The sequence below is a fragment of the Panthera uncia genome (assembly GCF_023721935.1).
Source record: "Panthera uncia isolate 11264 chromosome A1 unlocalized genomic scaffold, Puncia_PCG_1.0 HiC_scaffold_17, whole genome shotgun sequence".
In the NCBI taxonomy this organism is placed as follows: Eukaryota; Metazoa; Chordata; class Mammalia; order Carnivora; family Felidae; genus Panthera; species Panthera uncia.
Genome location: NW_026057577.1, coordinates 45,396,862 through 45,414,119, shown reverse-complemented (window position 1 = coordinate 45,414,119; position 17,258 = coordinate 45,396,862). Strand labels below are relative to the sequence as shown.

General features: G+C 43.9%; 1 long non-coding RNA gene across 1 annotated transcript in view; it reads right to left on the bottom strand.

The window, feature by feature from the left end:
• Positions 1-14,214, bottom strand: part of LOC125935669 (uncharacterized) — a 56,387-nt gene extending 42,173 nt beyond the window's left edge. The window contains exons 1-2 of the long non-coding RNA XR_007461753.1: positions 14,009-14,214; positions 10,428-10,589 (exon numbers count right to left, since the gene is read on the bottom strand). This is a non-coding gene — a long non-coding RNA (uncharacterized LOC125935669). The remainder of the gene's footprint in view (positions 1-10,427; positions 10,590-14,008) is intronic.
• Positions 14,215-17,258: the final 3,044 nt, after the last annotated feature.

The following is a 17,258-nucleotide window of genomic DNA, read 5'->3' as shown; positions in this document are numbered from 1 at the left end:
CACAACTTCATCTTTTCCTGGTGGTCCAGTCATCAGTATACATAATTGTGATGATGCTTTGCCCTCTGGGAGTATTGATTGCTCTGTACAGGGCTATTTGCCCCTGTACTAGATAACCTCAGCTTCTTGTGTGTTTAGAGTTGCTGTGTCTGGATGTTGGGGTTTTCCCCTATTCTATTGTCTCTTTGTCTCTTTTGCTCGTATTAACGTACACTGTCTCCAGAAGTAATTCTTCCCTCTGCAGTCTCCTGTCTCAAGATTGATGAAAACATGGCAAACATTAAGGTGGTTTCAAAGTCAAAACCACTGGCAGAGAATCCCTTGTATCACCTGTCCTGTGAACAGACCGTGTGAGCCTTGCTACACAGACCTCCTTCTAGATATGCTAAGTGGCTCCACCATTTTTTGCTGAGCTCTTCTGGTTTCTGGCTAGACTTTAGATTATTTAAATCCTATAGAAAATGAGCTGAGAGGAGCGAAAGCTTTTGCTATATTGTTTTTCCAGTGATCTCATTTTAAAATCCCAGATCAATGACATCTGAGGGTTGAGATCCAGTTGATTCCCATGGACACCATATACCAGGGAGCACTTGCTCTGACTGGTTGGGGCCGTGGCCAAACCAGTTGTAAGCTTTGGTTTACAAATGGTTTGTAAATTGTGAATGTCAGCCTGGGGCATACTACTCTAAGACTTAAGGAAGATTTAATATAATGAAAATTTTAAATCAAAATATTTCCTATGAAGGCAAAAATAATCACCAACCAGAGGGCATAAGTAAGGCCAGACTATTTTAGGTGATCAGATTATATTCTCATTACCATGATGCATAGTCCAATGTAAGAAAAAAGTTTTCTTTTCTTCATGCCCTCCCTCCTTCTGTCTTTCCTCCTTGCCTCTCCCCTTTTCCCTTTCTTTATATACAAATCAGTGATTCTCTCTCTCTTTTTTTTTTTTATAGATGGCAGGAAAATTTTTTTTACCAAAATGCTTTCATTTAGGTTGAGACAAACTATTTAATAAATGCCAGTAGCAAGAAACTTTTTCCTTTCTAACTTTGAGAGTAACTATGCTAATTTAAAACAATGTACTATCTCGCAGAATTTTCACATTATGAACCTGTTTCTCCAAGAGTTTCACATTGTTAACACTTGAGAATTAAGCTCCCCCCATGATGTTCAGTATACACTTAGGAATCCTCTCTCTTGTTGTGCTCTGGGGACAAGGATGACGGCAAAGGGATGCTACATGACCATTGGTACAGGGTACGGTACATAACAGGGACAGTGGCCACGGGAGATGCTGGAAGTCCACCCCACATGGGCAACATTCCTGAAAAGGTCCCACCTTGCAAGTTATACATGTATACTCTATACACTTGTCTCTCAGGCAAGATGTCACAGCAATACAGTTACGGGATGGACCGCCTGAGTTAAAATTCTGACCTCAGGGAAGTCACTTAACCTCTCTGTGCCTCCATTTGTTTATCCTTAAAAAGTAGATAACAGCGCTTCCTTCACAAGGTGGCTTTGAAGTTACTGGAATTGATACATATAAAATCCCTAGAACAAAGCCCAAAGCACAGTAGCAGTATCTCAGTGTTTGGTTTTTGTTTTTTTTAATTGTGTTCAGGATGTGGACTGAGGCCCTCTAGAATGAGCCAGTGTAGCTGTCACATGGATTTTTTAATTTTTATTTTAAAAAATTTTTTAATGTTTATTTATTATTGAGAGAGAGAGACAGAGCATGAGCATGAGAGGGGCAGAGAGAGGAGACACAGAATCTGAAGGAGGCTCCAGGCTCTGAGCTGTCAGCACAGAGCCTGATGCAGGGCTCAAACTCACAAACCCAGTGAGATCATGACCTGAGCCTAAGTCAAATGCTTAACCGACTGAGCCACCCAGGCGCCCCTCGCATGGATTTTTAAGAGCTTGTGTACTGGAATCCATCTCCCGTGATTCTGGCATCCACTCTCTGTCATCTCAGCGGCATGACCTTGAGCAAATTGCTCAAGCACTCTAAGCTTTAGTTTCCTTGTCTGTAGATGCGGTTAATTATAACACCTTCCTCATCGGGCTGCTATGGAAATGAAATGTATGTAAAAAACCCACAAGATGCCTGGCACATAGAAAGTGCTCCACAAATGTTAGCCAAGGAGATGTTAAGAGAGGAGGAGGGTGTCAATGACACAAGGACTTGTCTACTGAGAAATTTTAAAAGGCAATTTTCATATTTCCCCTTGGGGAGCAGGGGAGCCAGCCAGAGCTGTTTTTTGGGAACTGAGGGACATAGCTCACATCGTTGTTTCTGGGCTTAGTTGGAGGATGAGGAGGAGAGCAACTGAAAGCGAAACGAGCCTTGGGGCCCCAAATTTTGTAGGTACTCGAGTTGAAACATCTCCAGAATGGGAGTCTGGGGATTTACCCTGCAACCTCTGACCGAGAGCAAAGCCCCTAAACCAGGGAGATAAATAAATAGCCCTGGTACAGGACTCAGGTCAAAGAAGACAAGAGCCTGGAAGAAAGTAGGGTTCTACTGTCTGGGTTTTCTTTTAATTCTCAAGCCTATTTTCCTGAGAGAGGCCAGGGGAGGGCGACTGGGATGGTTTAGCTTCCATTCTGCTACATCGTTCACCTTGGAATGTCTTCTTTCCTTTTCCCTGGAACATTCCTATCTCCCTTTCAAGGCCAGGTTCAACTGTCTCTCCAGAAGGCCAGTCCTCCCTAGCTGCACTGTCTGTTACGGAGGCAGGAGAGGTTGTGGAGGGTCCGTGACATTTTGGAAATAGCTACTTACCTCGGACTCCTGGGATTTCTATTTGCCACAACACACCCTGTGAATTTTTGCATCTGCTGTGACTTGTCGTCCTTCTAAGTGCCTGGATGGAAATGGGAAGACAAGGAACAGACAACTGTAGGTTTTCTAAGAATTTGAAGGTCTGTGTCAAGCAATACGGCTTTGTTTTCTGCCCGGTATTGATTGTGAAGATCCAATGGCAAAATGGGAGCTGTTTGAGAATAGAGACCCTGCCTTCCTGACCTGTGACTGATGCCCAGCATTCGACACCTAGTGACTTGTCTTCTGAGACTGACGCTGTCCAACAGTATGATTGGGGTCAAGTCCCTGTACACCCTGAGCCCAAAACTATCTCTGTCACTGTCTCCCATCTTCCAAATATAGCCCTCTCAGGTCATGTGAATCTAGTCCACAACACTTCCTAATATTATTCTTGTCTGCAGACAACTGCAGACAACACCCACCCTCACCTCCTCCCAAATATATCCCTGTCCTTGGCCCACCCTGTTTCTCTTGTACCTTGCTTCTGATGTCTCTTCCTAACTCATTCAAGTTCATCAACACTCCTTTTAAAATGCTGTCCACAGAACTGAACTCATTCTCCCCTCCTCCGGCCTGCTGCCCTTCTGACTTCTCGTCTCTTTGTTAATTGAACCAGCCGTCATTCACGCCGGCTACTTCGCGCTCCGTTACCGCACCTCCTCCATCATCTCCCCCACTCGCCTCCCGTCAGGCACTAAGTCCTATTGATTGTTCCGACTAAATATTGAACAACTATAGTAGGTATTCAGACAGTATGTGGTGAAGGAATATAAATGAATAAAATTCATCACTTTACATTCATTCCTGCTACTTCTGCCTTGAGCGAGAGTTTTGCTTGCTTTGCTTTTATTTTTTAAAAATTTCAAATGTACAGAAAAGTTGAAAGAAATTGTGATGAACATCCATATACTATTCCCCTAGATTCATCAACTGTTTACATCTTGCCTCAATTTCTTCATTTCTCTCTCTCCCTCCCCAACACACACACACACACGCACACACACACACACACACACTTGCAAAAATGTGCTGACAAATGATTTGAAAATTAGTCGCAGGCATTGTGACATAACATCTTTAAACACTGCAGCACACATCCCCTAAGAAGAATGAAATTCTCCCTAGGAAACAAGTTATTTCCCAGAAATAGCTTTAGGTCCATGACTTCCATGAGATCACATGCAAAATGTGGAACCTATGAGACGTTTTCTGGAAAGGAAGTTCACAGCGGGCCCCACCTCCAGTATCTCCCTCTCTAACCCAAGTAGGCCAGCAGTCTGGTCAGTTGTGGGGGTTTAGCCACCTTGGACTAGTACTAACTCGGAAGCTACCTAAAATACATTTAATGGCTTCCTCCTATTGGCTGCATGAGAAAGTTAAGGTTTCTTAGCATAACACCAAGAACTTTTGTGATCGTGCTCCTGAGGACATTTCCAGTCTCGTCTTCCACACAGCTCTCTGCTCCCCAAAGGAAACTGGCCACATGTCTCCACCCCAGTCATGCTCTGAGCTAAACCTCAACCCACCCCCACTTCCTACCCACTTCCTATCTTGGCAAATTTCTACTTTCCTTTCAAAACCCAACTCTGAGTGGCCACTGCCTCTGAGAAGTCCTCTCCCACCTTCTCCCCAGTTGTTTCTCCTAACATTTACATAGTTGTTATATTATTTATTGCTTCCATAGCTTCATGATCAGTGATATTGTGAAGCACTCAATGTACAAGTAAGGAGATGCATGATGAAAGGGTCACACAGCCTGTGCCAACTGCCTGGACTCCCCATTCTCCTGCCACCCAATTCTCTGAGGCATGTTTGCACACTGACTCCGATGGGCTCTCCTGGTCTTGGACCCTGGATTTGCCTTCACCAAAGGCTTTTCTGTCTCTCCTCTTGTGATGCTCTTGGCTCCTGTAATTTTGGCAGATGACTTCACATCCACATCCGGACAGCCCCTTGGCTGTCCAAATTCAGCCACTTGAAAAGAGAAACCTGCATCCAGACATGGTAAAGATTCCACAAGGTTTAGAGAGGCACAGATACCAGGAAGTGAGTATCTGTCCAGGCACTGAAACACCAGGAAAAACATGAGACAGAATCAGTTCCAAGGCTTCATAAAAAAGTACGAAGCTGAACTGCAGGGCTGCAGCTACTGAGATCAGATATGAGGCTACGGAGGGGGGAACCATAAAAGCTGGCATCGGGAGCAGTGGGAGGCACCCTGGCAGCACCCCTGCACCGAGATGGGGATAGAGAGCACAGGCTCGAGGCTGTGTTCTTCGAGTTTTCTAGGGTGACTGGCTGTGCCTTTCCAACATTGGTACTGACACTCCGAAGCTAGAAATCAGATCCTGAGTTGCAAGGTAGCAAGCAGCTGGCCTTCTGGCTGGAGTCCAGGTCTGCAGCCCAGGTGAGACACCTGCGTTGCATTACTCCAAAGCAGAGTGTGGTCACGTGAAACAGAGCAATGGGTTGGACAGGGAGGGGTGACCATTCTGCCGTGGGTCTAAACGCTTGCAGGAGGGGCTGCCAAAGAGGATAACGCAGGAGGGGTTGAGGAGTCAGAAGAGAGGGGTTGGAACATCCTGGTGAGCCTCCAGCTTCCCCAGGGAGCAGCACCCCAGCAACCGTGGGCCTGTGCTGGGAAGCTCAAAGGCTGCTAAGCTCTGTGCTAATGTCAAGGCGGACCTCAGCTGGCAGCGCCCTCCTCCTCCTGCTTCCCTGGTGGGTCGGCCCCTGTGGGAGGTCAGCCTATCTGCTTTCAGAAATGTGGCTGCCCCCAGCCCATGTCCCACTTTGGTTCTCTTCTTCTCCCCCAGCAGGAGCGCCTGGGCCCCGGTGAGCGATGGTTCTGAACGGATTCAATCCCCTGTGCTCCAATCGGAATGCATTACCAGGCAGGGCGCGTCAGCTTGGCGATTTGGCTTCGACAATAAATCTCCTTGCTTTCATGAGTTTAAATCAGACTTTAAAACATCGCCCTTAATGTTCTTTTAATGCAGTTTTCTTCTGAATGAGTTCCCTTTAGGTCCAGTCCTTGTCATTAATACACTCTCTTGGCAAATGAAGGAGGGCTTCTTCGAGGAAAACCCTGCCAGTTTAGGAAACCAGTTGAATTGCCTTGGTGATGCCAGGAGCCTCTTTTGCATTTTACAAGGACACTTGAGAAAACAAAACTCTCTGACCGTAAATTTAATTTTCTCTTGACAGCCTCAGTGTCTCTGTAGCCCCATAAGTTATCCATTACTTCTTTCTTCTGTAATTAAAAATCAAGGGGGGAAATGTACAGGATTAACAAGTTCTAATTTTCATTGATGAGCTCTAAGAGCTTATCAATAATGGGATCAGAAAAGCCGCTTCGCCTAAGCTCTATTTTTCTAGGGTGTCTGATTTTGATGGAGAATCTCCCTTAGGGTGGAAAGTGCTGGCTTTCCAAGGAGTCCCATTGCCAAAGTCAGGAAGAAGGGGCAGGGCAGGCCGAGTAAGTCGTTAGCAGGAGTGAGCAGAAGAGTGGCCTGGGCTTGCAACTTTTACAGACTCAGCATTTGGGCTCCGGGGAGCTGATTACAGGGAAAGATTAAACAGGCTGTCTTTCACACACATGTTCCTTTTCTATGGATGGCTTCTGCAGAAAAGGAGCTTGCATGTATCTGCTTAGGAGGAAGAAAGATATTTCCAATTAAAAGAATATTGGTGGTAATTCCTTTTGAGTTATGCGTTTATAGATAGAAGTGCTTTATCAGGGGATGGGGACATCCATCCTGTTTATCACCCACAGGGATATAGCTGAGCATGGGTTTCTCCAAGAGACACTGAGCTGATCCATAGCATCTGGGCTGCGTCATTTCAAAAGCTGTGACACGCAGGCTCCCAGTGAATGTGACAAGCATGTGACAGGAATGAGCTGTTTAATTGACACATGCAGGTTCCACAAAACTTCCAAACAATCAGGTGCATAAATATTTCAAGCCAGAATTTTTTTTTAGGATAGGGCAAGTGACATGTAGGAGCAGGAGCTCAGCCTCTGGCTTTGAGGTTCTTCTGTAGGAGAACCTGTTCTGCAGAAGAACAAAATTCTCTAATATGTTCAACAGGGGTTGGGCTTATGAGTTTCAAGAAGAACATGGATGATTTGGTTCCAAAGCTTTCTTGCTTAGAGCTGGAAAGTTCAGGCTATCTCTGGAGACCAAAAAAACGCACAGGATAGCAGAAAGGGCCAGCAGCCGAGGATTCTATCAAAGTGATACCAAGTTGGCTCCTGCCACAAAGAACTTCTTAAACTAAGACTAGAGAGTCATAGACTACTGAGTTGTCCACTTTCAAGAGGTTACTTTTCTGAGTGTCCTGGCAGCCTTCCAGCAAAGCATCCCTCCTTCCACCAGCAAGAACAGGCTGTACTACAGCAAAGTTTAGGTGCCAAGAACAGTCTCATCTATAGACTATTGGAGGCATTAACACCTGTTAGAAGTGATAATCTCACTCTACTCAAATGGTTGTGTTTGAATAGAGGGGTCAACCCTTATCAGCTGTGTGACCTTGGGCAAATTACTTAACCACTCTGAGCCTCTATGTTCTTTTCTGTAAGATAAAGATGATTTTAGTCTCATTTCATAGTTATTATGAGGATTAAATGAGTGAATATAAGTAAGTCATGCAGAACAGAGCCCAGCATGTAAGAGACACTCAATAATTGTTAACAACTTAAATATTATACCATGAAAGCATAATATTTCAGATCTTACTAAAGGCAGTATGATTGGCTTCTCACAGCTCTCTCCAACTCTATGATGTTTATTTATTTTTCAGAGACAGAGAGACAGAAGACGAGCAGGGGAGGGGCAGAGAGACAGGGAGACACAGAATCCGAAGTAGGATCCAGGCTCCCAGCTGTCAGCACAGAGCCCAATGCAGCACTCGAACTCACAAACCGTGGGATCATGACCTGAACCGAAGTCAGATGTTTAACTGACTGAGTCACCCAGGCACCCCTCCAACTCTATGACTTTAAACAGCAAGACGGCCCAGCCCACTGTTTTAAAAAAGTGGGGTGACTTTGGTGGTATCCAAGATGATCTTTGGAGGTTGTGTGGATGGACATTCTTAATAACTATGCATTTACTATGTATCGGGAAAAAATATCAAGTCCATTATTCTTTAAACATTGCTGATCCAATTGAAGATAAGGCTTTTAAAAAGTGAACATGTGCTATGCAATATGGACAAAATCATAATGACACTTGAGCTGAATCTTAAAGGGTAAGTAGGAGTGGCAGAGGGAATGCCTAGCAGGGGGACTGTCTGTGCAAAGGACTGGAGAAAATTCAGCATAATAGCAAGGAAGAGAGACGGGACTGGAGAGGGAATAGTTAGAACATGGAGGGCCTTATATGCCATGTTAACAAGCCCCCCAGGTGATGGGAAATGTTAATGGATGGGGCTCAAGGGGACTTAAAGAAGGAAGATGGTTGGGACACTTGCCAATTAAGAGATGAGGAGGATGGGAGTGGAAGCAGTGGTTGCACAGGAAATGACAGAAGCAGGTGCAGTCAGTACACCTTTGAAAGGTAAATGCTCAAGATTCTATCTGGACATCCAAATAGATGCTGTGCTTACAAAAAAACCTGGAATTAAGGCGGTTGGTGAGAAAGATGATCTCTGACTGATGGCAGGGTAAATGGGATCAATTTAGTTTGGGACTTTGGTTTGAGTTCCCTTTAGCAGACATATCTGGACCAAAGTCTAATTCAAAGTCCATGGGAGGTAAGTAAGTGGAGATTCAGGGTGCTGGCTGACTACTTGTTCAAGTGTGGTTAAGATGGGGAGAAGGTAGACCAAGGACAGCTCTGGGTCAAGGAGTGGAGAACCTTGAGTATGCCTGACAGGCTGACAATGAGGAACCAGTAGAAGCAATGGGGAAGCTAAAGCTCAGCAGTGCCTTGGAGTCCCTGGGCTGACCTCATTGGTGTCCTCAGGGTGACTGTGAGTCTTCAAGCACTTATACATGCTTTTGTCTTGGCCTGTCTCTATCTTCCAGCCCACTCTGGCCAGCCTCCCATTGCTTCTGTCTATCCCTCCTTTCCTCCTTCATTCAGCAAATATTTTCTGAGCATCTATAATATGTTCCAGGGGCCAAGAGACAAATCATGGGGCACGTATTCTAGTGAAGGGAGGCAATCAACAAAACAAAAAGTAAAATGTGAACTGCACAGGATGGTGATAAGTGTTCTTGATAAAAAATAAGGCAGGAAAGGAAGAGAGGGATTGCCTTGTTGGGTGAGGGGTAGGAATAGCAATAACAAGTAGGGAGATCAGGAAAGACATCATGGAGAAGGCGATATTTGTGTACAGATCTGGAGGAGATGAGGGATGGAGGGATATAAATATCAGGGGAAAATACGTTCTTCCTAGAGGGAATGGTGATACCAAATGCCCTGAGTTAGGAACAGCACAGCAACCTCCCCCTCCGGAAGGTGTCCAAGGTGACACTGAAGAATCAGCACACATGTCATCAAGACTCCATCCAGGTGGAGTTTGTAACTCATTGTCTTTGTATCCAGGACAATCAGCACTTAGCCTTGACTATGACACAATTTTAAGTGAGCTACCATTTCACTGCTTATTTCTTCTTTGGCTCCTCATCCTTCTTGACCTCAAGCAATTGCTCCAGGGTGTACCCATTCGTGGGACCCACCTTCCTCCAAACCCATGGAGAGAACCTAGGGAGCATAACATTCTTTCAACTTTTTGGTAGCAATCTGGTATGGTCTACACCATATTGCTAGCTGGGTTTCCAGTCTGGAGCTAGGATTTAGGAGCAATGAATGACACCAGATGGAGAAATCCCAGGATCAGAGGTATAGGCTGAATGGTAGGACAGTGAAACACCAATTCTAGTAGCAAAGGAAAGGGCAGGTGTCCCCTGTTCTGAATCTGGAAATCATTCTGGAGCGCTGGTTCTGTCCTGTGGGAGAGGCCAGGCAAGGAATAATGACTGGTGGTTTTAAGATCAAGTATTCACAAAGTCAATTCAGCAAAGGTTGGCAAGCAGGGCAACTTAAGTAACCAAGAAGATGACTTAGGAACATGCTGGTAGGCCAGTGTGTTAGAGTAGGGTCAGCAGCAGATATGGGGGAAACCCAAGTTCAGGGTCAGGAAATGCATTCCCCACTGCACCTGGAACTCAGACAGGACGTGGTTCTGGCTTAATGGAACTTGGATCAGGCCTAACTCAGTGATGAGCCAGAGAGTCACTGGCTTGAGATCCTTCAATCCCCTGCCTAGAGACAAAACTGGTTCCAGAGTCTTGGCTGGGGCCAACCTTAATTGTGGGATTAAATGGCTCCAGCTTTGAAAACTGGGATGGCCACATCCCAGAACCCAGCCAACCCTTAAAAACATATGAACAATTTAATTGTTGGCTCCAATTATTTGCCAGTTCCTTTAACCCCACTTTTGCCACAGCTAACTCTTGAAGGAGAAAACTTCATGGCCTCGTCTTTAAACTTGGCCATGTTACTTGCTTTGACCAAACAATAAGTGGGTAAAAGTGTGTCGGTTCCAAGCCTAGGCCTTAAGAGGTCTTGTACATTCTTACCTGCCCTCTTGAACTTCTGCCATCAGCATAAGAAAAACAGACACTGACTAGTCTGCTGGTCCCAGGAGGATGGAGACATGAGGAACAGAGCTGCTCTGGCCGCTGCAAACTGAAGCACAGCTACCGGTCGAGCCCAGTCTACACCGGCAGAGCCCAGATGACCTGCAGACACAGGAGCAACAATGCGTGATTGTGGTTTTAAATTGAAGACAAGGACCAAACAACATTTTGCCTCAAGGTGCCTAGCATGGTGTTCTGCTCCCACAACCTCAAAATTGACTTGCTGCTTTCATTTGAGATGCTCACTGGACCTCAACTGGACATCTGAGTTCTTCATGACAAGGGGAAATCTAGACACTTCCATGAAAGTGACAGAAAGTAAAAAGCCACAAGGCAGTTTCCTTAGACACGAGGGGCAATGACCAAGCTTGGTGTCCTGTGCCTGCCCGTTGCACAGTCACAATATCTGAAGGAGAACACTGAAGGTCTATAGTAGTTTGGGACTCACAAAAAATAATTCATTATGCATAATGGTGATGTTGGCAGTGCATGCCAAATGGTTAAATCTAATGTAGCATACAGTTTCATTAAGACACAACAAAATTAATCTATCCCTTCCCACCAGGAGGTTTAAACAAAAGCAATGGGGAAGAAGCTGCATGTAAAAAGCAGCAATTCATTAATGAAATGAAGACATGTAAAATAATTAGGCTTATAACAAGAGATTAGAGAACTAAATTAACCCTTCTGTTTACTTTGCACAGGATGCAACAGAGAACTTGGGCAAACCTTAAGTTATTATGGAAATGTCACCTCCAAAGATTAGCCTGGTGGACTCCCATGGAAGGAGTCACCTGTGTTAGTCCCCAGTATAGTAACTTGGTTGGTCAGAGTTAAAACCGAATCTGTGAGGTATTCCTGCTTTGGTCCCAGAGACATGAAAGAAAGCAGGTACAGCCATGGGGTTGCAAATGAAACAGTTAATTCAAAAAAAAAAAGTAGGGGTTTGATGTTGACATGCTGTATGCTAACTTGGGTAATTAATAATATTGAAACGAAGGGGCTAATCTAAACCAATGGTGGGCTGAAGCTTTCCTCTGCCTGGTTAGTAACGATAAGCCAAGGGGGACAATTGAGCTCCTTTTCTTAATAACTCCCAAGTCCTCATCTGCATGGGGGAGTGGTGGGAATGAGAACCTGTCCATGTGATGGAGTAAAATTCAGCTCAGGACAAAACAGACTGGGGAATGGGGTATGTACATCCTAGCAGGCACCTTCCTGGCCCAGGAGCCCAAGGCTGAAGCTTTTGAACTTGACCCTGGCTTCTTGCATCTTGGCTCCCTAATTTAAGGGCTATAGGACAGATTTGCAATCTTGGGTTTCCCCCACTGGTTCGAACTCTTCCATGTGTTGTTGGAAGAAGTCTAGACTCTAAATGCATTTATATTGTAAATCTGGACTCTGTGTATCCTGTCACTGAGACTGGGGACATGCCAAGAGCTGGGAAAGGATGACCATGGTAAGATTGCACACCAAGGCTTTGATGAGGAGACAGCTAGAAGTGCCATGCCCAAGGGACACTGTCAGTGAGGGGTAAGAAGGCAGCAGGACATGGCCTAACCTGCTGACTCAAGCCAGATATTTTGGATAAATATAGGAATAATGCCCCCTTTAGGATGCCATCCACAGTGGCAGCCCCACAAAGGACAGCCTGGCCCAGACCAGGGTATACAGTTCCCCAGAAACCCCACATGCTATGCCCAAGGCCACAGATGCTCGTGTCTCACACACACTGGTGACACAATCTCTTGTCAGCTTGCCTTATGCTGATGAAAAGCAGTGGCCATTAATTCATCCTCTTTTTTTTAAACTTTATTTATTTTGAGAGAGAGAGAGTGTGCGTGTTGTAGGGGAGAGAGAAAGAGAATCCATGGGGCTCGAACTCATTAACTGTGAGATCATGACCTGAGCCAAAATCCAGAGTTGGACACTTCACATATGAGCCATCCAGGTGCCCCAACATTAATTCATTCTACATGATGAAGTGAGGATCAGAGCCTTGTGTGATATACTGAGAATCAAAATTAACTTTTCCTTGGCACCCGGTTGGTGACCGGTGATCTTCTGACATTATCTTGTTTCATCACCCAGTGTCAAAGGCATTGTGTTCCATTTTCCAGATCAGTAAACTGAAGCTGTCACATTAAGGAGATAGGCTGAAGTCATTTTAAAGAGGGCTATAACTTTTGAAGTTTTTGCAGATACACAAATCATCCTCTACGGCACCTTCCCAAACTATCTGGAGAGCAGAGCAAATAAAATCATTGTGTGCCAGGGCTGGGGGGCTAGGGAGACCAGGGATAAGGTACCTCAAAGACAGTTGCAGTGACCTCTGAAAACTCTTTGTGCGGGTGAGTATGGAAAATGTGACTTTATGGCGCTCCCCTTTCCCACCCCAGCCTCACCGGGAGTGGGAAGCTAAGCAAGCCATGGGGAGGAGTTAAGAGGAGAACATGGTTGGACAAACTCCTAGGGCTACTGGACGAAATCTGAGGCCTGTTTTTCTGAAGAGGCCCAAGTGAACAACAAGCATCATTTCCTATCTAAAAGTAGGGCAACTGCTTCAATACAAGTATCTTTAATAAAGGATATTTGACTTTCTGGAATTTCTGTAGAAACAGGACTAACCTACTTGAGCAATTTCGGAAAGAACTGAATTCTCGTCCTCTTGTGTGTCCCCCATGAATTCAGAAAAGCTATCTTTATAGCATTGGGTCTCTCCACACACAGCTCTCCAGACCCTCCCAAGCCAGAGAGAAAAGAAAGCAAGTATAAAGGAAAAAAAGACACCCTGTTTTTTCCTCTTTGAAGTTCTTGATGCTCATTCCTATTCTCCAGCTTATCCATGAGCTCCCTTTCCATTCATTCGTTCATTCATTCAGTGCTTATCTAGGTGCCGACCATGCTAGACATAGGGCAGGGCTCTGCTCTCGTGGTACGTATTTGTCACAATAACCTGGGAGGAGGGCACTGTTACCTGCTTTATGAGTGAGCTCACTGAGGCACAGAGGAGTTGAATGGTTTCCCCACACATCCAGGTTCACAGATGTTGGAGCCAGCCTGTGAACTCAGGGCTCTCCAGCTCCCTTCCACACACATACTGTTTTCCTTGCCCCATATATTCAGCCATCGTTTTTGCTAGAAATTTGCCATTATCATCCCCGGGAGAGAAGGCATTTTCCCCCATTACCCATATATTCAAATTGAGGTCCTAGGGTCATTCTGGAATAAATGAGTACTTAGAACCCCCTTAGACTGTTGATATCTTTATTAATCTTTAGTAATCTACTTTGCCTGCAGAGCCACACTCCAATTTCCAATGCTAAGTAGAAAGTCTCTCTCGAGAGGTGTTGTGCCCTTGATGGTACTTTAAACAAAGAAATCAAATTGTAAAACACTGATCTGTGAATAGAAGATGCCCAGAGCCTAGCATAGTGTCTCGTACATGTTACATGTTTAATAAGGTTTTGATGTGAATGAACAAGTGAATGAAGGAACAAATGAATGACTCTGAAACGTACCCAGGGCTTCTCTGGTCTCCTCAGGTCACTGGCATCAACACAGACTTGCGTGGGATGTGGATCAACAGCACACAAGCCATGTGGCACTGTCCTGCTCTAAAGGTAGCCTACAGTTGGGGTACAAAGTACACAGTTCATTTGTGGAAATGCTTCTTTGTAGCCTTTGTCTGAAATTCCCCACAAAGGTTGGTGGAATTTGTTTTTAGGATTACCTGACAGGCATTAAAAGCAATTGACTTCAGAGCAAATACTGAAAAGTCACTTTGTTCACTATCATCGATTTAATGGGGATCAAAAGAAAATTGGGTGTGAATGTCATTTTTACAGAAACTTTATTTATGGAAGATGAATAAATCTCCATTCTATGACCCACTTCTTAACTAATTACATTAGATAAAGGTGGGAGGAATTATGGAGCTAGTGATTTGCAAGTGTTCAAACTCTTGAGGAAACAAAACGTGTATGAAGCTGAACACTTCAAAATATATACATCAATAAGAGTGGATCCTTCGTACCTAAATTCTGTGGAAGTGGTTAAGACCCGAGGTCAAACTGAAAGATTTTTCTTTTCAAATGTTTTCCTCCTAATCAGCCTCCTCTTCCCATTCCCCAAATCTTACTCTAATCTCCTGGGTCTTAGGCTCCTTGAACAGAAGGGGACGTACAGTCAAGCACATTCGGAAGGTATTCTTCATTTACCTCCTAGTGGATTGGCACTCTGAGTCATGATGTCTTTGGGGCCATTTTGTTACTGTCTCTGCCCGTCCCGGTTCTGCAGTACCACCTGCTTTGGATTCTTGCAGTGGCTCTGAATAGCACTCCAGGGGAGTGTCAAGAACACTTGAGAAATCCCCAGACTTAACCAAGACACCTTCCCTCTTCTGTCAGTGGCTCTGGATCAGGTCCCTCCAATGAATACGTTTTGGTAATTTTAGTTTCAGTTGAAGTTCTAATTTGTGCTTGGGTCGAGTTCTAGCTAGAAAAGCTTTCTCTTTACTACTTATGATGAGAGGACTGTCAGTTACCTAAGAGGTGTGATTAGAAAGGTGTCAAAGTACCTGAAGAAAAGAAATGCTCTTCTTTCACACCTGGAGCTCTTACTTTTGGGTGACCTATGTTAAATTGCGGATGCCTTGGGTTGGTGGCATATTAAGTTGGGTGTTACAGGGGCGCCTGGGTGGCTCAGTTGGTTAAACGTCCGACTTCAGCTCAGGTCATGATCTTGCGGTCCGTGAGTTCGAGCCCCGTGTTGGGCTCTGTGCTGACCGCTCAGAGCCTGGAGCCTGTTTCAGATTCTGTGTCTCCCTCTCTCTCTGACCCTCCCCCCCTTCATGCTCTGTCTCTCTCTGTCTCAAAAATAAATAAACGTTAAAAAAAAAATTAAAAAAAAAAAGTTGGGTGTTACATAATTCTGTCATCCAATTTCCAATCTCTGAATATGTTTGAAAAAGGGGGGAAAAAATCTAAGCTGGTTCTGCAAATAATCTCAAAAGTGAGTTTGAAAAGAATTTTGAGTGATAGAATATCACCTAAGTGGGGCCTCCAAAGTGGCTATTTGAAAGAATGATAATTACTGGATGTGAAAGTTTTGATATGTTAAAAAAAAGATCAACATAAGTTTTTGGTGTCTTTTTTAAAAACATTTTTATTACTATTTTTTTTTTTGAGAGAGAGAGAGAGAGAAAGCACGCACACATGCAAGTTGGGGAGGGGCAGAGAAAGAGAGGAACTGGGAATCTAAAGCGGGCTCTGCACTGACAGCAGAGAGCCCAGTGACGGACTCAGACTCATGAACCACAAGATCATGACCTGAGCCGAAGTCAGATGCTCAACCAACTGAGCCACTCAGGTGCCCCTAGTTTTTGGTATCTTTGATGCAACTTTTCATGCTCAGAAAAGATTATTCAGAGGGTTACTTTTGTTTCCAAAATGAATACTTCATTTATTAAGGTTATACTTTCAAATACATTTGGTTTTTAAGTTCAACTTCCAAATATTATTTCAAAATCAAGAAAATTTTAATACTTGATTTTAAGGGGGCATTTGATTAATTTTTTGTCTGATTTACAAATTATTAAAATCCTTTAGAAACTTTAAACGGAGTATGTAAATTTTTCATATATTCAATTTTCTTTTTAAGCACACCCTTTGTCCAACCAGCAAACCCATTTTTCTAAAAAGTTTTAGCTTAAAATCACAAAACTACTCATGTTAAATTGGAATTATAACCCTGTCCTAGTATTCTAATAAGCTAAATTCTGTTAATCATTACAAGTTTCCCCAAATACTAAATATGCACATATTACTCAGAAACACCCAAATATTAATATTATGAGATTGGTTTTCTTTAAAAATACGTATTTAATTGAAAATGTTCCTGGGGTTAAGAGATGCATATCCACTAAGGAAAGAATTATGTTGTTCCAAACAATTTCACAAGCGGTTTTTAGGACTACATTTTTAACTGAATTAGGTTACTTAGTAATTAAAGAGGCCATCAGCCAGGACACCAACCAGATTTGTGTCTATGACATTGACGGGCCACACAAAGTCTCTATCAAATTTATAGTTGCTTTGTCCACCCTTGCCAAATGGCAACATCATGTCATTATCTTATATCTGACTTTTAGAGTCTCCAATTACTACATCTTACTTGACCACTTGCATTGATTCAACTTCTCTCTTTACTGTGTCATTATATATACACAGAGATAGACATATCAAATTATTCATGTTAGAGCCACAAGTCAAAGAGATATTTAAAAACATGTTCTTGAATCTCATCATTTTATCTAATTCTGTGGTCATTGTTTTAAAGTTAGGTCATGCCAATGAAAAAAAATCAATCAGAATATTTTATTGTTATGCCTTATCAATACCCACGAGTGTTGACCTTTCTGATTTCATCCTAGGAAACTCTAATGTAAGCTAACTCCCAAGACCTCCCTGCAATACATACACTCACTTGGCCCACATGGGACTTTGGCTTCCTTATACCACTGCTGCAGGAGGTGGGACACTGTTTCTGATATCCTGGGGTTCATAAAGATTTCCCATGTTACCATCATTAGGCAAATTGCTTAGCTCCCATGTGGATGTTGCTTGGTACTTCACGAAGTCGGACACAAGGTTATGTCATGAGTCGGGGAGGCAGTAGATCTCTTCACAGCCTGCATTTCTTCATGTGCTGTTGCAACATTCAGGGCATTTCTAGGCAAAATCAGGAGGCAAGTGAAATGTTCTGTTTTCT